Source organism: Solea senegalensis, linkage group LG18, assembly GCF_019176455.1.
Source record: "Solea senegalensis isolate Sse05_10M linkage group LG18, IFAPA_SoseM_1, whole genome shotgun sequence".
Taxonomy (NCBI): domain Eukaryota; kingdom Metazoa; phylum Chordata; class Actinopteri; order Pleuronectiformes; family Soleidae; genus Solea; species Solea senegalensis.
In genome coordinates, this window is record NC_058041.1 from 4,300,794 (window position 1) to 4,325,074 (window position 24,281).

At 41.1% G+C, this 24,281-nt stretch overlaps 1 protein-coding gene across 1 annotated transcript in view; it reads left to right on the forward strand.

Annotated features, from left to right (window-relative positions):
- Window positions 1-23,268, forward strand: part of LOC122758828 (urotensin-2 receptor) — a 42,388-nt gene extending 19,120 nt beyond the window's left edge. The window contains exon 4 of the mRNA XM_044013162.1: window positions 23,044-23,268. The gene's annotated coding sequence lies outside the window, so the exon portion shown is untranslated. The remainder of the gene's footprint in view (window positions 1-23,043) is intronic.
- Window positions 23,269-24,281: the final 1,013 nt, after the last annotated feature.

Below are 24,281 nucleotides of genomic sequence, written 5' to 3' on the forward strand. Positions count from 1 at the left end.
GGGAGCAGATAGAGCTTCCCAAAGTTTCTCTGTGGGGGACCATCAGGAACCAAACCACAATATACATCATGAAAGAAGCACGTTTGTGCGTAATAACAGTAAAACAGTAAATGACTAATTTCCAAGAGACGTCATTCACATAAATATTACAAATAAAATGAAACTTTGTCACTGTACTTAAGTACAAACTTCACATATCTGTACTTTACTTTGTTATTTATATTTCTAGCAACTTTTACTTTTATAAGTGTATAATCAATCAATCAATGTGGTTAGTTGCAGTGTGCATCCTCACCATGAGATGGCAGTAAATCCTACACACGGATCATGTAAAATTATAGTCAAATTTTGTATTATTATTATTATTATTATTATTATTATTACATTAGCATTATTGTTAAAGTTTGAAACTCTGTAAAATAAAAAGTACTTTCACGCTATGCTTAAGGAATATAAATATAAATACTTTTCTCCGCCTGACTGAACCCGTAACGTCACATTTTAAATATCTGACGAGCACATCTGATTGTGCGTCCAAATATAGCATCGCCCTTGTTGTGTCACCTCAAGTCAGGGAACTGGGATCAAGTGATCCGTCTCATGGAGACATGCGATACCGACAGACTGCTGAGCGTCCAAACAAAACAAACACATACGCACACTGTGCAGTTTGAATGCGCTTTTATTAAAAGGCTCAACTTGGAAGTTTCCCCCCGTGCTTCGGGCCACAGAGACACAGACGCTAACCAGTTGACCTTGTTAGTGTCATGTACGGCAGATTTTTACAGCGAGCTGAAAAACGCTGAGGTGTCCGCGGGCTGGAGCTGGAGCACAGGGATGCTATTAGACGACGTTGGCCCGGTAGCAGGGAGCAGTAACTGCTGACAGTGCAGGAAGTGCCGCGATGCTCCTCATCTGAGAAGCTCCTGGTGTTTTCAAACGCGGGGATTCAGACTGATTTTCTTTTTTCTTTTTTTTTAAGAGGCTACAAATGGTTTTATGTGAGTGCAACGTCTGGGAAAGACATGTCATAAAAAATTGTTTAATGGGATTGAACAGGTAATAAAAAAGGAACGCTTTCAATATAAATGGAATTGGGAGGGAAAATATATGGATGTATTGACTTTAAGTGGAAAATGATATATGCCATCGTCTGTTTCCACAAAGTAGGATTTATAGATATTGAAAAAACGTACTTCACCAATACTTAAACGCCCTGTCTCGCAATGTCCTTACAGAACCTATAATGGGTTCTTCTATAGGTCAAACTCCACCCATTCACTTAATTCTATTCAGTAATTTTGACATTTTAAACAATAGTTTTTGTCATTCCAAACAATGACGTACATTTACATGAAAAAAAAACACACAGATATTATCAGTATTGTCTTATTGTTATTCCACCGCGCGTCCACGTTGCTGTAGTTTCATTCTCATCTCGGCGCTTGATGAATAAATGTCATTTTAATAAGGCGAACGTTGTCCGGTGAAAAGATCAAAAACACTTGTAATGATTTAAATTGAAAGTGAAATTGACAGGCAGACAACTCGTCCTCCTCCTCTTCCTCCTCACTATCGGTTAATCAACGTCATACTTTCTCAAAACTCTTCAATATGCCAGTTAAAGCTAGAGTAGGCAACACAGTTTTGGCTTTTACTGATTTATAATTCCAAAAATAATGTTTTGGGATAATTTAAATGAAGAAATACGACAGACAAGTGGACTTTAAGACTAGACTAAAGCCCCTTTTCCACTAGTACTACTCGCCTCGGCACGGTTATTTTGATTTTCCATTAGCAATGGTACCTGGTACTTTCTTTACTACATGCGCTGGTGAGGTTCCAAGTGAGCTGAGCTGCACGACGTCGTCAGACTGCCCAGGGGAGAAAGTTAAAAACAAAAGCTATTGCAGCACATTTGTGGAGGAGATTCAGCTTCAGAGGAAGACACTCTCCAAATTGGACACTCGAAATTGACCGTAGGTGTGCGTGCGTGTGTTTAGGTTATTGTCAATGAGCCGCAAAGGTTTCTATGACCGTTACTCATACTGAAGATCTGGTTTGAAGATGTGGAAACAGATCGCATATGAGTCACTTCAGCTTGGTAATCGGAGAGCAGAGTGTTTCAGACGGAGAGATTGCTTTGGGTTATGTGTTGAATAGTTATGTACGTGTGTGTGTGTGTGTGTGTGTGTGTCCATCTGCTCCTTTGGAGGGAGACGCTCAGGACACAGAGGCTCATTCCTGAAACATTACTATTCAAAGTCCTGGGCATGAGACTCAACTTTCAACTATAGATTATAATCTTTCCAATCCCAGCTGTAATCCTAACCTTTTACGAAATGCATGTCCACTGACCCTCCGCGTACGGTGACTCGCGTTTCAAGGTAAGCAGCGACCGAAACCCTAAAAAAAAAACATCCTCAAAGTTAAAGCGGCTGACGGAGTCCTAGACCCGGCCTCCCTCGGGGACAGATAATGATTTTACCGCTCTTTCTTTCGTCCACACCATCTTGTCCCTCTGTCCCTCCTTCAAAGAGACTATTGAAAAGCGAGTCCAACACGTCCCCCTTTGTACACGTGCTAACGAGGCATAAACACATACACGCCCCGGGTCGGTCATTAGCAGTAATGACAGGTGTTTCTGCAGTGAACAGCAGTGACGGTGTGGAAATCTCATTTTTAACAGACGTATCATGGACGTGTTTGTGTAAATGATAATGAGGTGGCAAATAATTATTTTCTTTTTTTTAAAACAAACTTTGTTTTAGTTTAAAGTAAAGTCGAGTTTAGGCAACAGTTTAGTTTTGAATCGGAGAGATAGTTTAGTTGTTGTGGTTAAAAGTTGTTTTTTGAAAACCAGGACAGACATAACAAGCTTCCCAGAGTCAAGTAGGAATCCTTGAACTGCTGAAATCCAAGCTTGTTACACCAAACTTACAACCGTGCACGTTGTGTTTCCTCAGCACAGAGGAAAAACCCACAAAATAGCATATCCATCGATCTATCTATCATCTACATATTGAGTATTTTCAGCATTTGTTCCACTTTTGATACAAAAATTTGATACAAAACACACGGAAGAATTACAGACTAGTCCACTAATGAAGATTAATGAAGGCACATAATATATGTACATGGGATCATCATGTTTCAAAGACATAAAAAGTTATATAGGAAAATGTTTACTGATGTTATAAACCAAGTGAAAATGGGAAAATAAGTAAGTGGTGGTGTTGCCCTTTTATGGTCATGTAATAGAATAAAGGTTTCGGGCACTTCCACACTGGCTTCACTTTCCGCAAACCCAACGTCTACAGTATATGTCCATGGGAAATGTCACATCCAGCATAAACAACCCTGGAGCTGGAAAGGATTTGACATTTTCAAAACACTGTGTATCAATAATTCAGAAAAAAATACTGTACCGCGTCACAAAACTGAACACAGGGGTTGTTTTTCTCAGCTCGACGTCCCACTGACTAAAGCTACTGCGTTGCTGTCGTTCCGTCCATGATATTGACTATTTGGTTGGATTCTCTGTTATTAGCACAAACAATATTTCAAAGTGCTCATCTGGAATACACAGTCCTGACGATACGGCTGTGAAGTGCCCTCATTACCCACACAGGAATCATCACAGACAATTATTACTTTCTCCCAAGAAGGTGACTCAGCTTCCACAGGTGGATGTTAGAGAGGAGGGAGCTTTTAATGCTCCATTCAAACAGCAGCAGTGTGTTTTTTTTTTAATAGTATAAAGACTGGAACAGGGAAAATTAGCCTGGCATTTTCTTAAGAGCATTATACTTGAGAGTCATAGCTTTTATTGTAAATATACAGTAATAACAGGGTGAATTCAATTTCACATGATCAATTTATATATGATTCTTTTGTTTCCATGCTGTGTTGGATTTTTTACTGGTTTTTTAAATAAGGGCTGTTAATAGATTAAGAAAAATCTCACATTTTGACATTCATGAATCACGATTAATCTAGATTCTCTCCATCTTCAGCTACTATCTCTCCGTCTCTCCCCTCTCTTAAATTAATTTAATCGTGTTGATCTTGGCTGTATTCATCACAACGCCCTATTTTAAATAGTAATTTGATATTGACATGAATGCATTTAACCTAATTCAGTTTTTTTTGCTGGTGGACATTACTCAGTAATACCCTCTCCACTCTTGAATTAGCAAATTGTCAGTATTACTATTACAATGCATTGCATTACACAAGGACTTTCACCCTTAACTTCGTGCCTTTATTCATTTAAAAGGCAAGCACTGGCTTACTTTTATTCAATTGGAAAAGTTAATGTTGTACATTTTATTTGTGCTTTTACTTAAGTTAGATGTTTGAGAGTTTCCTCCGCGCCACATATTTGTTCTCGTATCATCTGCCTGTGAGCAAATCTGCTCTTGAATTAATAATAATAATAATAATAATAAAAAAAAAAATCCCCTTCCAATTTGTGAACTGAACCCTTTCTTTGCCAAAATCAATGAAGACCTGAAGCGTCACGGCTTCTCTTCACCTCTTTTCCCTCCCGGCGTTTTTCACACTCATTCCTTATTCATGCAAGAGTCACTGTCTGAGTGTTTGAGCTGAATGAGCTTGAATACATTAGTAGACGTGGCTAATTAGTAAACACTTAACGCACTATAATGTCGCTTTCTGACTGGGTAGGTCTATTAGAGCGGTGCAAGGCAAGCGGAGGATATTCATATTTGTCCAGCAGCCATCAGTTTTCACAACAACAATCATGGACATCAATCATCCCGTTTTAAACTGTAAAACAACCAGATGTGCATCATATTTTCAGTTAAGACTGAAAATAAATGGCAAACAATATAGAGGCGAGTCGGGGTTAGGACTCTGGCTTTTGCAGCAAGAAGACCCGGGTTCGTGACCCCGGTCAGAACAAGGGCCTTTCTACATGTTCTCCCTGTGAGTGCGTGGGTTTTCTACAGATTCTCCGATTTCGTCTGACAGTCCAAAAATATGTAGATTGGGCAAATTGGACAAAAAATTGACCTTAGGTCTGAGTGTGTGAGCGGAGTTTCAGCATGATTTGGCTCGACACAGCTCGACTCTACTCGGTTTTGTTTTTTTTGCTTTTCCATGAGTGATAGTACCTGGTACTTTTGTAATACCTGCTCTGATGAGGTTCCAAGCAACTGAGCCGATAGCCGTGGGTGTCGTCACTAGAAGAGTCACGAGTGCGACGTCCAAAATAAGGATCAAACCGAACAATGGCGAACTGTAGATCAGTTAAAAAGACTCCTGAAAACATGTGTTAATCTTTTTAGTAATGATTCAGTACACCGAAAAACACCTGTCACTAGTTTGTATGTATGTAAAACAACGTTACTGCAGTTTCATACAGCCATGTTATAATGATTCTGCCTGCTTTGAAGAGGTACTATACAGTAGTAATAGAATAGAAACCAAAGAGTAGAGTCAAGCCTGGCCGAACCACGCCATGTGTGGCTCTGTGATGGTCTGGCGACCAGTCCAGGGTGTGACCTTGCCTTTCACCTTATATGTCAACCAGTGACCCTCATGTGGAGGATAAAGCGACAGAGCATGAACGAGTAAGAGGGAGCTTGAGGCTTTTTCATTAACCACAAGTATCGGGATCCTAATTTTCGCTAGTTGAACTTGCTGACGAACAACACCGAGGCAAGTTCAAACGTCTACCAAGGTGAATGTGAGGCTGCCAACGCCCCCGTTGGGAGGCCGTGGCAACAAAGACCATATACATGTTGGATATGTAGAGAAAACAGGGCTAAGCGAGGGATTCCTGTGGCTTTAGCGGGCAGAGCAAGTGAGCTCAAAATGGGTCATGAAAGCTCAGGTTTTTGCGGTCGTGCTTTAGCCTGTAAAATCTGAAAGGAACCTTAAGCCGTCTGTGATGTTGAAGGGATGTGGAAAGCAAACTGTGCATTATATAAACATCGGAGTACAGGAGCAAACATGCACTCAGAACAGAATCTTTTCCTTTTTGTCACGGAGTCTCCAGAGAGAACATTCTCAGGGAGGAGAAAATTGATACCACAGCAGAATGCAGTTCCCCTACATAGACCTTTTTTAACTCTTAACACACACACACACATGCTCATATTTCTATCATTGTAAGACTCGCCTTGACTTCCACTTATTAGGACAGCATACCCAAGGTTTTGTCCTGAACCAGTTCATTAGAAATGAGGTCCCGCCACATTAGGACCAGGGTTTGGTCTTCATGTGCTCCTGACGAGGTCAGTGCTACTGCCAGAAAAATGTCCTATAGTAATGACACACACAAGTACACACACACACAGACACACAACCAACAAGCGCGGCTGTCAGACAGATGAGGATAAATTGGGACAATTGAAAGTATCAAGACATAAATTGTCAACAACAGCAAGAGAAGCCAAGACAAACTATCCACCAGGTTAGACAAGGATTATTAATAATGCTGGAGTATTTTTAATATGTTGGTTTTTTTTTCTTCATCCATCAGATCGAGATGAAATGTGTCTCACAAATTGTTCTCACGCACTAATTGAGCCGTGAGACCCATGTGCTCTGTGGCCACGGCTGCAATTAGTCTGCCATGTCTACAAATACAAATAGAACGTTTTTTTGTTTGTTTTTTTTCCAGGGGATGAGAATAAATGGTTTTCACGGTCACACACACACACACACACACATGCACATACAAACTAGAAATCCCACATGTTCTCAGGCTGATCTTAGAACTCTGTCGTCCGTCATTGGCTCATTTGCGTTATAAGGAAACAAGGATTGCCCAGGAGGATAACAAACTATTCAGGTCAAACGAGATGGACTTTTTGGGTTGAACGTCTAATTATTTTTCAGTTCAAAATGTGACATCATTATGAGATTTTTTTTTCATAAACAACCACATTTTTAGATCCTGTGTGGCTTTTAATCATATTATTCTCCCCGGTGACAATGGTGGCTCATTCTCATGTATGTCTCCCAGACATTTCCAGGAACAAACACAATGGGAAGCATGCATATTTTTTGGATTTTACTGTAGATCTACCAATTGCCGTTGCCAAAATTGTGATTAATCTAATTTAGTAAGATATCAGATGACTTTCAGGAAACAGACTGGAGGTTTAATTAAATTTAAAGACATTATCACAGCAGAGAATCTAATCTAATAGGTGTGAAGATAGTTTTTTCTTTATTTGTCATTGATGTCAACAACAACAGGTGATATTTGCAGTCTTCTGATGCAGCTTTTATTGGTTTTCAGTAGGTTTTTTTCTTGGTTTCCAGGCAGTTGCAAGTTGCTACGTTAGAGCTGCTGCTATGGTTTAGATGAATGCATTCTTGGCTATGCAACAGCTTTCTGGTGTCTGTGGTGATTCTCTGCAGTTTGGACTGCGTTGTTTGGTGCAAATAAAAATTCTATACAAAATAACTTTTAATCCACACGATATCTACTCTGAAGTTGTCTTTCCTCGGCAGCGGCTTATTTTTCTTCAAAGAACATCATTTAATTTAAATGAAGTGCGCCCCCTTTTAAGTAAGCCACTGGAAAAAAAGGATAATTTCCCATTCCAGCTTCAGAAGAATGAAGATAAACAGCCCACTGTGAAATGGAGAATGGCATAAAGGAGCCGGAGCCTTAATGGACAGTTGTTGTAAGCAAAAACAGCTCTGCTGCAATCACAGGGTGCAAATTGGTCAGAGTTAAGATGGTAACATTTAAGGCTTTGTGGTGCACGTATCCGCTCTGAGGCCTTTCTGCAGCAAGTGACAGGGGGAGAAATTTCACTCGGCACAGAGGACATTTCAAGTGCATCCAACACACCTTCCTTCATCTGCTGAACCAGCAGGACCGGTCCAGGACTTTATGTACCCTGATCACGGCGCTGACTTTCTCCAGCACAGTGAATAATCAGACACATACACTTCGTGTATACCACGCGTTCATATAAATGTGTTTACTCTCAGCACGTTGCTTTTTTTTTTTTTTCAATTATACACTCGCAGATGCTCCGTTGCAGCTAAACAGGCTTGTTGTCAACCCAGGTATAATCAAATTTCATAAACATCACGCCAGACTTCATCTCACCAAGATAAATAGATTAGTCATCGGAATTAAGTTGCGAATAGGCATGATGGGACCATATGCGAGAGGTGGACCGAGCCCAGTGATAGATGGGTACACAGCCCCACAGAGGTGTGGGGATGGGAGGGGTGATGATGGTAGACAGATGCAGAGCTTATTACAATCACCTCAAGCAGGGTAAAGGTGGAGTGGACTTAACGGTTTGTTTCTGGGAACTTTTCCCAGATCTCACAGGTTTCAGAGTTTCCTTTAACATAGAGCCAAAACTCAAACAAGCATGAACGTTCTTGCTAATGCCTGCCAGGGATTCAGCCTCACGCACAAACTGTTCTCTGGGGAGGTGAGTCAATATGACGCTCAGTATCGGTATTGGTATACGAAATCGTTCAGTCGGAAATTTGAAACGACATCAGATACAATGAGAACAAAAACCCTGTGTGCTACTGATGCCATGTGACCAGAATGTCTAGGAGCCGTTCAGTGTGTGCTTGTTTTTTTATTATTATTATTACAATGATCAGATTATCTCTGGCATTTCTTATCCAAACAATGTCAAAGTCACACACTGCAGCACTCAGTAAGTCACCTGCCAAGATTGAAGCCTGTCAAGTGACCATTTGGACAGTTATGCCACATGTTCCTTGCATTTACTGTATAGAATGGAAGGTTGGTAACACTGACCTCAACCTAACCAAAGTTCCAATCTTAGAAATTAGGTTCCGCCTCATTCGGACCAAGTTTTGGTCTCCATGCGGATTTCTGGTCATGATTAGGTCTGAGTTTATTCCTGAAGAGGTCCAAAAAGAGGTACAAAACACAAGAAAACACACACACACACACAAACTGCATACACTTCCCTTCATTTTGACAGCTAAACATAATTTAACATATACTGAACCATCAATATAACCAGTTAATGCCTTGCACAGATGGCTGTGTCAGACTTAAATCTTAGCATCAGTACATACTCAAGGCTGTTTTATCAAGGCATCCATAGTTGTCCGTGTGAAATGATCAAATTTCAAACTACAACATGATCGGGTGGATGGAGCCAAAGACACAGAAGCTACAGAGGAGCAGATAATGGGCAGCCTGTGGCCAAGTGGAAAGGGAACTTGGCTTGTAACCGGAAGGTCGCCGGTTCAGGTCGAAAGGGCTGGGGTACCCCATTGCTCCCCGGGCGCTACTCAGTGTGGCAGCCCACTGCTCCTAATTCTAGGATGGGTCAAAATGCAGAGAATAATTTCCCCAAGGGGATTAATAAAGAAAAATAATAAGTCAGGTGATTTATTCAAGTAAAAAAAAAAACTAAGAGAAAAGACATGGAGATCGAGTTTAGGTTTATCTCTGTACGTTGGTCCCGTGACCCTCAAAAGGACAACCAGATGGATGGACATAGGAAGGGGACTGCCCTCAGCCACATGCCTTGTCTTGCGGGTCACTCTGCTCCATTCCCTTAATGTGCCGATTAGGATGGATGAATGGAGGAACTAATGCAGCCATGTCTTCATTTGCATTACTCAATCCTCTCTCCAGGTGATTCAAAAATGCTGCAGCGACTCATCACCATCACCCCGTTCTCCTCTGCCGTCACTTTCCTCCAGTGAAATACAGACTCAGCTTAAACAATTGATGATTACCAGACAACAACAGATGGGTTAGCGGCAGGATGTTTTATGATGTGCTGCCATGGCTGCAAAGTTGGTCCTGCAGCCTCTTATGCATCCTGCGCCTGTGACTGTCTTACGTTTGACCTCTGACAGACTTGGTGAGGTGAGACCTATTTTCTTGGCAGGAGTGTGAATGTTCCGATGAAGACGTCGTAGCTGCGAGGAGGCTGTAAACCCCCACACACTGCAGACTTTCCCTCCCGGCAATGTTCTTCCACTTTTACTTCAAGCTCAGCCGTCAACGCTGCGAGGCTCTGGCAGTGCAAACAAACGTCTTCCCCCCAAAAAAAGGTCAAACATGGCATTTATCTGGCTGTATTCCCGCAGGTGTCCCCTGCGGCGTCCGTACATGCCGCACAGCAAACAATAACAGGCAGGGAGTGAAAAGGGAAGGTGAACGCTGCCAGAAACAGGGCACCGACCGTCTCAGTGGCACAATGGTAGGTTCCGACTCACAGAAAACATGTCGCCGCATTACATCAGACCACAGATCACTGTGATAATGGGTGAAAAATCCACCGCCAGTTGGAACGAACGGCTCTGTCAGCTGTTGTTTTACGTGCCCAGAAAAATATCAAACACCACATTGACATTCCGTAATATGTAACCCATCTGTAGCGAGATGGAGTTGTCACACCGCCATGTTGCTAATAAGTCAACACTAACATCAGGAAGCCATTTTAAATTCCCTTCCAATATGGTGGTGCAAAAGCAGGGGATACAGAGGAGATCTCATAAGGTTTCATTCTAATCTTCTGCTCGCACCATCTGTCAAGTCTACAATCGACTCTTTCCACAAAAGTCTGATTGTTGATAGAATAAAGGAAGCTAATGGAACATTCGTGCAGCGCTGCGGGGGATTTCTTTTCAGCGTTATTCACGGGGCCATCTGCGGTGCATTGAAACGGATACGGCGTCTCATCTCTCTGTTGTCACTCGCTGTCACGTGTTGTAAAGTGAAATCGAAGGGCGGCATGTCGCTTCCACTGCAGAGCCTCTCAGGTGTGCGACACATCTTCATCGGAACAATCGCCCACTTCAAAGATGCCGCGTGCGACGACAGCAGGGGATTTTAGATTTTTAAGTAGATGTATAGATCACATATCACCGTCTTTCCTCTCACGTAATGACTGAGATAATAAGTCTCTCTGCAGCTGCGTGTCAAGTACAGAACACTAAAGTGTTTTCTTGTATGACGGATTGTAAACCTGTAAGAGATATGAAATGCAGCAGGTATACATATTTTATTAGTCGTGCATTATTAATGTATATGGAAGGACTAAACTAACACTGAAGTTACTTCGTTTCACCGCTCTCAGCTGTGACTGGATCTCAGATCAGGGTTCCCACACCTTCAAGGACTTTCCTGGACCTGGGAGGGCCACTTCGTCCATGATGGCGTCCACTTTTATTGATTTGCAGCACGCTCTGCATCTTGGTCAAAGCCAGTCTATGTCATTTTCGAATTTGCATTGCCCAGGCATCACGTAGTCTACGTACATCAAGCAATGCAAGACACCTACCTAAGTGTCAACTTCACTTCTTTCTTGCACAAAATGCAAGAACTTTTAATGACCCTTTCTATATCTATTTAGGAGGGTTTTCAAAAACTTTCAAGCGGCTTTTAAAAGAGCATTTCTGAGGTTTTTTTCCCCCACCTGGATGGACATGTTTTGCAAATTGAAGGTTGTGTGGACAGAGAGCGGAGTGGAAAATAATGTCTAGACATAATGTACAGTACATGTTCCAAGCAGAGAAAGAGATGTCCTTTACACAGACTTTGAATATAAGCCAACAACCGACAGATGGTTAGCTTAGATTTCCAAAAAGAAACAAAATAAGGCCCCCCCCCTTCGTTTTGTTCATCTGAAAATTCGAATGAAAACTGGCAGTTTAACATTTTGTTCATTTGTTTCTTGCGGTGGTGACGTAACTTTGTTTAATGTCGTGCCAACGGGAATGACTGGAATTTGGTAAAGGTTTTACTGTACAGGAAGTGATATATTTGTCAACGTCTCAGAAGTTTCCTCTTCATCATTACTGTCATCAGTTAGAATCATATACTACACTAAGGTCATTAGTATGCACGCCTTAATCAGAGACACAAGGCCAGTTATCTCATTTCACACAACTTGGTGATATAATTAATTGGATGGAGAACAGTAGACACGGACGTCGTACATATAAGTTCTTCAACAACGATCTAATGGTCTAGAAAAACCACTAAACATATCCCGTAAGAAGAGGAAACAAATGAGTTATAATTAATCACAGGTTTTGTTATTGAGGAACATGCGCTTCGTTTCCCCTTAATCAAATGGTGGCCGTGTTCCTTCCAGCGGAGCCGATGGAGAGTCAGAGTTGCATCCTCCTCACTGTGACTTAGTTTTTGTCAGGTGCTAACTCTGTCTGCCGGCCAGTTTACACTGCGTAACATGTTTTTGTGAAAACAGCTGCTGCTGAAAGAAACAGAAAAAAAAAAACCACGAGAGGATGATGAAAGCAGTGATACCGTGAGCCAAAACTTAAACAATCGGCATAAAACATCTCCTCAAACCTCTGCAGAGCTGAGGGTAAACTGGCGTACAGTGATTATTCTCTGCAACTCCTCGTCTGATCCACTGATAATGTTAAATATGGAAATGAGCAGCTACTGTTGAGCAGCAGCTGGTTTCACTAAAAAAAAAAAGAACAGCTGTTGCTCAAAGTTGCTCACAGAAACAATAACAATTAAATGGGTTTGTAAATATGCATAACCCATTTGTAATGAGAAAGAGTCATTTGAGTAATTGTTTTAGTCAACAAAAGGCTTCATGGTCTGCCCTATTTCACATAATTTATCAGCCCAAAAACCCACCGTTGTGTGATTGTTTCATTTATTATTCTCAACATTAAATAGAAACTACAGAATCAAAAGGAAAAAAATCAGTACTTGTGGGATAAAATGATTGCATCCTATGATTATTCCCCCTCCTACAGAAGGAGAAATCAAAGCTCTGGTGATTTTAAAAGGCACAAAGTAATGGAAACTGATCAAGCAGTTGCTTTGTTTCATCAGGGACTGCCCCCACAGCTCATGCACCTGACACAAGTGACACAGAGAGAGAAAACATGATGAAAGCTCGTCCATCAGTCGGTCATTGTACACAAACACGGCGTAATCATATCTGACGGGAAGCTTCACAGCAGAGCGTTCCTTGTTCCATTTAAATCAATAACAACAACATTGTTTTGGAAAGAGAACAGCACATACTCTGCGGTCATGCTCAAGTTCAATGATTTTCACTCACACTTATGTGATCATTTCTGCACACGGCTCCTGTCTGTCCATCCGGCATCTCGACAGTCAAAATAATAGCGGCCCAAATGACTCAATGAGAGATGTTACATCAAACTACAAATAGAGAAACTGAAATAAGACAAACAAACATCAAATTTGACCACAAGTTTCTCCACAAGGATGAGTTCCATCTATCCCATCTTCCCACTAGTACAAGCACGGACGTCAGCATGCAGGGCAAAATGTGTGATTATATGGCCTCAACGAGTTATAGTATATAGGAATGGAATGGAGTGTGTGATGAGCTACACGTGTGTGAAACGACAGACCAACGCAGACTCTCATTTTATTGTGAATGAAGCTCACACAACTCTGTGCGCACATGAAAGGCAGGCAGAAAGAAAGAAAGAAAGAAAGAAAGAGGCCGTGTGATCACGTTTGTTTTAAAACAAAAACCGCCTCCGTCCACGCTGGTGATTTTTTTTTTTTGTGTGTGTCGTGTCATTTTTATTTCATTTTGCATTCACCATTGTTTCCTTGGGGATGCTCTCCAGATCAGGAGTCTATGATTCAGCCAACTCCTGTGAATCACTAGTCGGTGTGACTAGTCGGCACAGAAATCCGCTAAGTGTATGAGGGGCGAAGGCCCTGGTATACTTCTGCACATCAATGTGTAGGCTGCAGATTTTGGTACAAACTGGAACCCCACTCTCTTGCAAGAGTTTGGTGTGTTCTGTTGGTTTGACACAGTCAGTCAGTGTGTTCTCCAAATCTTTTCAAAGTCACAAGTGTCCCTGTGTCAGGCTGTTCGTTTCCCCTAAGTCAAGCTGTGAGAGGAACCCGTGAGACACTAGGCTGCTATTGTGTGAGCCGAAAAAAAAGCCTCTCGGGTGAGAAAATGAAACGTCTTCAGCTTTGATTCACCTCTGTCGATCAGGGCTGTCACTGTTTATTTTCTTCAGTTATTAGCGCGGGACAAATCAGCATACACAAGTCTGGACTCAAAAGGTCAGTACGGGGAGAATCAGACCACCCTAATTGAAACATTAATGAAAGACTGCAAACTCATTTGCAAATTGGACGGTGCTGCCACTCAGCCGATCGTATCAAATTAAAGGTTGATTTCCGGAAGTGAGACTTGTGCCGCTCTGACAGAAGATCAAGATTCAAGTGCGCGAGCACTGTTTGCGAGTCTTGCCCAGACTTATATAAGATCTCTACGTGTGTTCTTCCACCTTGACACAAATAGCCGAGGGGGAGACATGGCATGAACACATACGGAAGAGATTCCATCAAAGACCAAAGAAAGAAGAGAGGATAAAAGGAGATAATAAACCTAACTCCTGGTCTTGTTGAACTGTTTAACAGGTGCCGGTGAGAAGAAAGACTAAAACAATGCCTTTAATGGCAAAAAGCTTCCTGTGTTTTCCACAGTTGACGCCATTCTTCAAAACGTTTGTTTTGATTTTTGGCTCAGTTGAGATTTTGGGCTGGCTTTGAAAGGATCTCAGGAATAATGAAACTGAATCAAAAGTAATGCATAAAAAGGCCCTTTAATAAAATGCTCAGCAGAACATACCACACCGGCGGTAGAGACAAATGCTTAAGTTCCACTACTTTTGCACAACGATGCTCTGACGTCAGGAGCATCAAAGCCAAATTCAAAGAGAATAGATCATTTCACTTTAAGCCCTTGATCGTCTGCTGTATGACTTTTCAAATAAATATTAAAGAGGAAGCAGAGGACGTGAATGAAGTGTGAGACATAGAAGACATGTAGAATAAGCAATTTTTACACCATGGTATTATTAATATACAGTATACATATATGTATACTGTATATTTAACTGTGAAATCACAATGCTAATTTAGGATGTGGGAATTTAAACCCTTAGATAAATACAGTACATCAAATTGTTTCACTGCCCACAATCAACAACTTTCATTAGCATCTCAGCTTTCTATTTTCAACATTTTAACGGAGATATTTGGTTTTATCAGTAATTAGTGGACATATACAGTACAAAACGTTCTAAGAATGTTAGCCCGTGGTTCTTCTACGGTTAGAAAGTTCAATCAGGGTTATATGCAGAAGCCTAATATGTTCCCTAAACACTAAGGAAACCAAAAAATAAAGTGTTTTTATTTCATCCAGCTTAATTAAAAATCTTTATGTTAAAATTTAAGGTTATATCTTACTTTTCTACCATCAATTGTATGAACGGCAATTTGGTGAATTTACTAATTTAATAAATATGAAAATAAATCTTTCAGAGACTTAAAAATGTGGGAAAACAGCTCAGAACAAAAAACAACAACATGTAGATTGTGGTTAACAGCAGATTTTCAAATAAAGAAATAACCAGACAGTGCTCAGTTTTAAGCTAGCATTAGCTAGCATTAGCACCTCATCAAAAGCCGAGCTCAGCTCATTAAACTTGCTTTGACGTGCACATCTGCTCCAGGAAACATGGTACTCAGAATTTGGGAATACTTTTCATTTATACAGGCACCATGTGTTTGCAGATTTTCTGAGTTTGATGAAGTGACACGATATGGGACGGGATCAAAGGTCCTCGTTGTTGTGTACGTCAGGGGTTTCTTTTTGACGTAACCCTGGCGCGACGCAGCTCTCCTGTTCCATGTTTCAGTAAAGCAGGAGTCCTCACAATTTCCTTGTTCTTTCTATCTCAGTTTTTCAAAGAATTGTTTTCTAACACAGCTTTGTTCTGCCTCAGCTGCGCTGCATGTAGCGCCGCCCTAAAAACATCCGCAGAGGGATGTGCACACATAGAAAAGTTCTTTTCATCTTTACTGTCTTTTCTTTTAAGCTCTGGTCGGGTTCATGGAAAAGTGAGTGAGTGCATTGCAGTGACTTCCTAATTAACGACTTTGAGTCTCATGAGGGAAACCCCTGCGTACGCGCTGAATTATAAGACAGAGCGTTTCTAAACAGTGCACAAAAAGACATGTAACAATGCACTGCTGCTTGTTGCTCTGTATCCTGAGCTTTGTTTATTTGGATTTTAGCTAATAGACAAACTAGAGACGATCTTTTTGTGAGCGGTTGTGTGACAAGCTTTGCCAAAGTTATTGTGGGACACAGCAGAGATCTCAAGGTCTCAAGTCTTAACTTTCACGTCTCAAGCAATTAACTTGCAAGTTATATTATAGTCGTATAAAATATAGACGACGAAGATGATTGATCAGATATTCCACATTTAAATAAGCTCAGAAAAACATTTTGAACTGACCCCTCTGACCTATAGCTTCAACTTGCTGTGTTGCTGGCAACATGGGTATCCAAGTGCTATGAACCAGAGATGGGAGTAAGTCTCAAGTCTTAACCTTCAAAGCTCAAGGAAGTCCAAAGTCTTTCTTGCAAGAATCAAATCAAGTCAAGTCCCTGCTTCAAATCAAGCAAGTTATAAGTCAAGTCATTTAAAATATAGAAGATGAATTTGTTTAACAGATATTTCACATTTAAAATGTGCTAAAAAAAAATAGAGTATTATCTGTAACAGAAACACTGTATTACTCATACAATGTAAGGACTGCTTAATAGTCCCATACAACATCAATCGGGCACCCAATGTTTCAAAAACAAATTATAACGTTAACCCCTCAATATTGGAGAAAATGTAAATATTCCATAAGTCATTTTACTCAAGTCTAATTAAAGTGACCTCTCTGATCACAGGCGCCGTCAACCCCAAGTCCGTTTAAATAAATAAGACTCCTAACTTACTCATTTACCAAAAGCTGCCTCCAACGTTCTAAATCATCACAGTTAGATTCTCAAATGTACATGTTACGACCAAAGCAAATTAAAGTGAGGGGATTTATTTCTTCCGTGTCCTTCTCAACACTTCTCAGTTAAACAAACCGTGAGCAACAAAATCCCATTCTCCACTGTTTGTTTTTCTTCTTTCTTAGTTTGCTCAAATGATAACATCCACAGCGTGTGCACACACAATGTAATCCTCCATCGGAGGTGATAAAGTTGAACGAGGTTGGAGTGAAGTGTTATTAATAATATTCCCAAACGTGTCAGGTTTGCTCACTACATACAGTACATGCTGTCGGCCTATATTGTTCTACAGAGTGAGGAAAATATAGATGTTTCTACAGAAACTATAACACAAAACACTAGTTTTGGCAGTTAGTCTATATAAAACATATAAAGAACATCCTTTTCCTTTTTCCTTTGTAACTTAAGAATTTCTCTTGGAGCCCTATCTATACTAGATTACTGTATATACAAGTCAGAAGTGTAGAAGGATATGCACAGCTGATATAATGACAAATTATTGTCTATATTATATTATTAACATAATACAATTATAGACGGTCATCATTTTACACCATAGATTGAAATACAAAAGCTCTTTCTAGTGAATCTTTAACTCTTGAACACCGAGCGTATTGTTGACGACACACAGTTTACATCCCCATAGCTACGCGATGGTTTGTGCCATCGGGAACAACTCCACGCTTTCTGAAAGCTGAGAAGTTGCCCCGTCTAAGTAAACACGTGGTTACTGCGGTGATTTCACTTGCGTCGCTTCAGGGACGCAGAGAATCCGGGTTTTTCGAAATTGGTTTACATGCAGTAAATTGTAAATAACTGCCAGACGTTATTCTGGAAAAATGGCCAAAAGCACTTAGTTACAAGACATTCTCTGATGCTTTTATGGTTAAAATATGCACCAACAAAAAAAGGCCAGACATCTGGAGGGTTAGGTGTGAAAGGGTTACGTGTTCAATGGCTTTTGCAACAGAACAAGCGAGAGCACTCCTGCGTTGGCATCTTCTGCTTCTTACAGTGCTAATAAAGCCTTGAATGATCTTGCCCCGTCTTACCTCAGTAAGCGTTTAACATCCATATCCACTGTCATCATCACTGAGGCCTGTTAGGTCTGTAGGCCGAGGTTAAAACACCGCGGCGACAGGTAGCCTCTCTGCTGTGGTGGCTCTTCAATTAAACTTGTTTTTAAATCTCGACTTCTTCTCCTTGGCGTTCCCTGACCACGTATAAGAGCCGGCCCTTATTGTGTTTCACGCCACCTGTTGTTTTTTAAATAAAATTTGCTTCTGCCTCATGTGCGAGAAAGGCCAAATTTGCCCTTACAACAGCATTGAATGGTTATCTCGTTGAGTTAAGCCAGTTACATGCTCATCGCCTCATCGGCTGAAGAACACAAAGTTTTAGCTGTCCTCTCTTTTTCCTTACGGCATTATAGTGAAGTCACTGAACTCATTGCAACTGGTAGTTAAAATGTCAACAGTGAATGGGACATATATGTATATATGCACACGTTGGAACTATTTGATGACATTATGAACTCATGCGCGGTTATCCTCCTCTAGAGTGTGATTAGTCCGAGCCTTGTGGTGCTTAAGTCGCAGATCGTTTCCTTAATGTTGCACTAATGTCCATCTGCCTCGCTTTCATTAGCAGCGGTCAGAAAAATAAAAACGGAATGGTCGGACTCGTCGTCCAGCCATTCAGTGACCACTGATTGACCTGAAATGGCTTTGCAGTTGGCCGTCATCCCCATTATTGATGTCTCTCCGATTACCTCCCCTCGTTTCTGCCACTTTTTCACTGTTTCCAGTGAACCTTCTCTGCCCGTTCAGCCGCAGCCAAAGCACCTTCTGGCCCACTTGGCAGCAGACAGTAATGTGTATACTTGCCCCTCTCTGCCAAGGCCTCATCATCACAAGCTCATCACAGACGAGAGGAAGTAAAAGTCCTTGACAGAGATTAGTTTCCACTGAAATTTCCTCCGACTCTGACTGCAAAACGCGTTCAGCAGGACAAAACAAACGCGCTTTGGAAGGAGAGTTTCATATATGGCATAAATAATGGCTGCAAAGAGAAACATAGGCCACAGTAGAAGATTTACAGTGTAATGACTGTGGTTATTGGAGTCGTTATTATTATGTATTTCACATCGCCTGGCTCATCTTCAACCTGGTTGGCAGCCAATTTGATTTTTTTTTGAGTAGACTTCCCCCACTTTTCGGATGAGAAATGTGTGGAGAGGTGCAGAGTATTAAACCGCCGCGTTGTGTGTTTGGCGGGATGTATCGGCCCGAATGTCGGGGGTGGGGTTAGAGATGGCTTAAAAGCACAGTTTGCGTTCCGATTTTTTTGCACCGCGTGAGCTTGTTGCTCGCTCCCTGGCTGTCATGGCTTCTCTCTGGCAGGACACACAGACCTGGCTTATCCTGGCTGGCTTAACACTCAACACACTGGCGGCTTTCTTATCTCGCACTTGCAGCACGGCAGGCCCTCGTACACACACACACACACACACAGAGCTATACTAATGCACACAGACCAGTAATAATGAGAGTATGTCGATGCTATGTGTGTGTGTGTGTGTGTGCACGCCTCTGTGTACATATGTACTTGCGTTCAATAATTTATATTTAAATGTCCCATTCCATAATATAATATAGTCCATTTCTCAAACTGATTAAAATTTGGTATTTCAACTTTAAAATTGGAAATCCAAGCACCGTGAGGATTTTCCACTCCGAGCATATCTAATAATCTAATTAAAATGTGTTGGCATGTTTCAGAATGCCAGTTATAGCCTGACTCAATATCATAGCAACAATAGGAAATGCAAAGCCGTGCAAACTTCCCTTCTTTGGAGGTTAAAACAATCCCTAACCCTTCATTTAGTAACAACCCTGTTTTAATCTACACTTAATTGCTGGGAATCCATTAATTACCCCTCTCTGTTTTACTTTTCTTTGCCAGTATTGGAGACATGCGGCCCTTATTAGTGAGGTAACACGCTCGTTTTCCTGCGCCCTGCTGTTGTGTGGAAAACTGCACATTGTGTGCAGCATTAAATCCGAGTGTGGTTGCTAATGGCACGGTGGAAGAAGGCCAATTACACTGATGTCTTTATTAACGGAGTGGTGTTTTTTTGGCCGCACTGCAAACAGACGCGCCGGTTGCAAATCCATGTGTGGAAAAATGGTGTTCTCGCTCCAAGAACTTTGCAACCTGCGATATTAAACTGTATTTGCTGCTGACACGATAACTGCCTGTGTTCTCAAATCTGCCAAGACTGAAATTGTGGGGCTTATTGCTTTAACATGTGGTCAACAAAGAGCGGAATGCACTCTTGTTTTCTTGAGTTTAACGACATATGGAGCCTGGGTTAACTTCATCGCCTATAGGTTAAACATGAGAGTGTGGCTGCGATGCATTAACCTGAGAGAATGATTTAGTCGTTTGTTAAAATAATGTCACTCTGGGACAGACAGTGGCGACTTTTTGTTGTGATTTGTATGTCAAATTTAAGATTGGGACTCTTTTATTTTTTGTGAAAACCGTTATTTTAACTTACTGATTATATCGCCTCCCTGAGGAAGTCTGACTTGTTAACATAATCCCGCTGAGGTGATCTCACACCATCTAGTTCCATCAGTCATGATGTAAAACCCGTCCATCAGTGTGAAACACCACAATACTGAAAAACACAGACAGTCTAAGGATTTGAATGTGACGGACATTCATTTATATTTAAAGGTTACGCACTATGGCTTTAATTCATGTCATGAGGAAAACGCAGCCACTGTTTAGCAAAGATTTGCTCTGCATTCGAACACACCGAGATTTGGATTCATCTCGATGTGACGCGCAATATGTAATTAGGTCGCTTTTCAACGTATTTCTCCGTCGCTAACGTTAGCCGCCAAACTCTCAGACACTGACGCTCTCTTGTGCTGGCATCATTTTCTTTCCTTTTTTTCGCTCCAGGAGCTCCATCGTTGGAGATTACTGGCTCTGGAGCCAATGACTCAGACTGAAACAGCTCCAATGCACCACGGTCCTCCACCTCACTAATACTCACTTCAGGGGGAATAAGAGCAAAAGGACTGTGTGGCACAGGAACCACACAGCTCCTTGTCACTCTCCTTGTTTACGGCCCCAGGACACAAAGCGACACATTGACGCACACATTCATCCCCGGCTCCTTCACCCCCATCATCCCCCATTTTGTCACGCAGTGGGTGGGGTCAGGGTCCCAAACTTCGACTTTAAATATTCTCACACAGCAATAAATCTCCCCCGTGTGACTTTGATTTGACACACGATCCACTGTAATGATTCCATTCTGCAAATTAAAGTGTCACAGCGAGAGAGCATTAAGTGCATTACAACCCCGAGAGGCACTTTTTGAAGAGAACGTGATTGATTACGCTGACGCGAAACCAAAACAATGGGCATGTCTGTTGTGTTAGCGGCTGACCCCCGCGCTCTCGGAGCTGAGCTGCCCCGACAGACTGCGACTGAACAAACAAATGACTCACGTTCGTGCTTCCACATGAGAGCCAAAGGTGACTTTGGACGTCGCAGACAAATGAGTGCCCCACCGTGTTTATGGTGATGAGCGTTTACTTTCGAACGGACGGAGAAAAAACGTCAGTCTGGCTGTGTCTCTGCTGCGTCAGAGGATGTTTTTCCCCCCTCTGTTTTTTGCGCGGACCTAAATCGAGCGCTGCTCTGCCAACTCCAGGGAAAGTTTACCTTGGCACGTGGAAAGCAAAGAAACAGTATTCGTTTTAATCCCTGCGTTTATCATTCTGTCCGAGATGTATGAAATGTGGCTCCAAGTGTGGAAGTAGAGTGAAAATAACGTTCAATCTGCTCATAATAACTTTCATATTATTATAATAACACTTTATTATGAAGACAAGCGGTCTACCAGCGAGACCTGACGGTGACAGCGTAATAAAAATGACATTATCAGCGAAGTGACACTTGAAGCACGACTGGAAAGAAATGCTAAATTTACCCGGTAGGTCAAAGTCTTTGGTCCACAGAATGTAATGTACTGTATTATTGGATGTTTGACTGAAATGAGGAAGGAAAGGAAATCAAACTTATTCATAAGCGCCTTTTAGAACACTCAAGGACACTTTACAGAGACAACAGGACGACGCGGGAAACAGATAGTGGAGTGAAATTACAGCGAGTAGTGGCTATTTTTTTTAAAAAAGTGAGTTTTGAGTCTGGATTTGAAGAGAAGAAGGGGAGAGAGTCAAGGTTGCGGATGTCTGTTGGGAGAGAGTCCAGAGACAGGCTTTCTTGTAAATGAAATTTCGAGGTCAGATCTGTGTGCAAACTCCACACAGAAAGGTCCAAAGACCAAGAATCGAACCCAGCACCTTCATGCTGTAAGGCAACAGTGCTAACCACTTGTGAATAAATGTATGTATATATGTATATACATATATATATATATATATATATATATATATTTATATATATGTATACACATATATATATACATATATACATACGCACATATATATACACACATATATACATCCACACATATATATATATATATATATACATATATATACATACACACATACACATATATATATATACATATATACATACACACATATATATACACATATATATGTATATATATATATACACATATATATGTATATATATATATATATATATATATATATACACATATATATATACACATATATATATATATATATATATATATATATATATATATATATATATATATGTAGGAATAAAAATGTCTCTGGGATAATAGCAGTGACACCAAAAATGATTAGCTGTAAACCATTTACAGCTAATCTGATTCTGACGAGTAATCCTGTTCACGGTGCTCACAAACTCACACCGCAGGGATTTATTTATTTTTTGAGTTTGGATTCGGTTGTTTGCGTGTGTTTGTGTGTGAAAATGTGTTTATGTAAATCAACAAAAAAAACACAGCGGTGAATGCTGTTCAATGCACACGGGCACTGATAACTACGTTTCTATTTATACCGACATGCTGTTTCCAATGACAACATGCTGTACAAACATTGTCGAGTGTATGTGTGTGTATGTGTGTGTATGTGTGTGTGTGTAGGATTTAAAAGCACAGTATTAATAGCCACACTTCTGCCCTGTGTCTCCCTGATAGGTTTTGATACGAGAGCGGAGCCTGCGGCGGGAATAGGGAGACGAAATGAGACGCACAGTCGTGGACCCTGAATGCCTCATCACCTCCGCTAGGACAGTGACGACAGAAGCTTCTTTTGCATTCGCAATTAAGCATCCATGGACTCGACGTGGTTGTACGAGCACCAGCGGGGGACTGCTCGAGGAGATGCTGTTCAAGACAATTTAAAAAAAATAACAAAAAAAAAACTCATATATAAAACTCATCTATATTTATTTCCCTGGTCCTCCAGTGGAATAATAATAACTACAACCACAAACAACAACAAAAAAGAAGACTCTTAACTAACTTTTTATGCCTTCTCATATGTTTACCGTCTGTCCTCCTCACGCTGCATGTGCGTCACCGACTTATTTACTGGTGATTGAGAGGAGAATCGTCCACAGTGGGAGCGAAGCAGCTGGTGGTGCGAGAGGTACTGATTCAACAGTGGTTTAATATTGGAGAAAAAAAAATGTCGTAAAACAAAAAGGAAAAAATAAAACATTATAGTGCCGTAAAAATAACAACAAAAAAAAAAAACACATGGCAGATGAACTGGGCCTCTGTTGGGAGGATTATCTAAGGGTCGCAGGACTCTCATAGCTGTACAGTGTCGCGATAGACAGCAGCAGTTAGTTTGTAACTGAACACAGGGATAGTGGGAAACATAGATTAGCCGTCTCACAGCACCTTTCATGGGGGACTCGCATGATGGTGATGTGATTTCTGCAGTATCCGTCGTGGTTTGGTGCAGTTATCTAAAAAAAGTGTTGTCCGAGAGCGCCTCTCGGATGGTGTGGTGTTTGAGCTAAATGTGCCACTCAGGCCTCGTCTAGACTGCAGCCCAAATCTGATCAGAATCTGATCTTCTTGACCAACTGGTCACATTAAAAAATTGCAAGTGATCAGATCCAATCTGCGCGTGTCCATACTAAAATTGTCATCTCGAGTCTCTTCCACATGGATTTCTATACTTACAGACCAAATACTGGGGGCTTTTATTCTGAAAAAAACCCAAGATGCTTAATGTTGTAATAAGCATCCTGTCCCACGAAATTGAAGCGATGTGTTCCGTCATCAGGAGTGTGTAGTTAATGGAAGCTGATACATTGACTAAAGTCAATTGCACCCAGCGATACATCTTCTGCTTAAAAAGAAAACCTCATGTGGATTTTGCTACCTTTTTTCCCCCCTTATTACAGCCTTGAAGCTAAGCT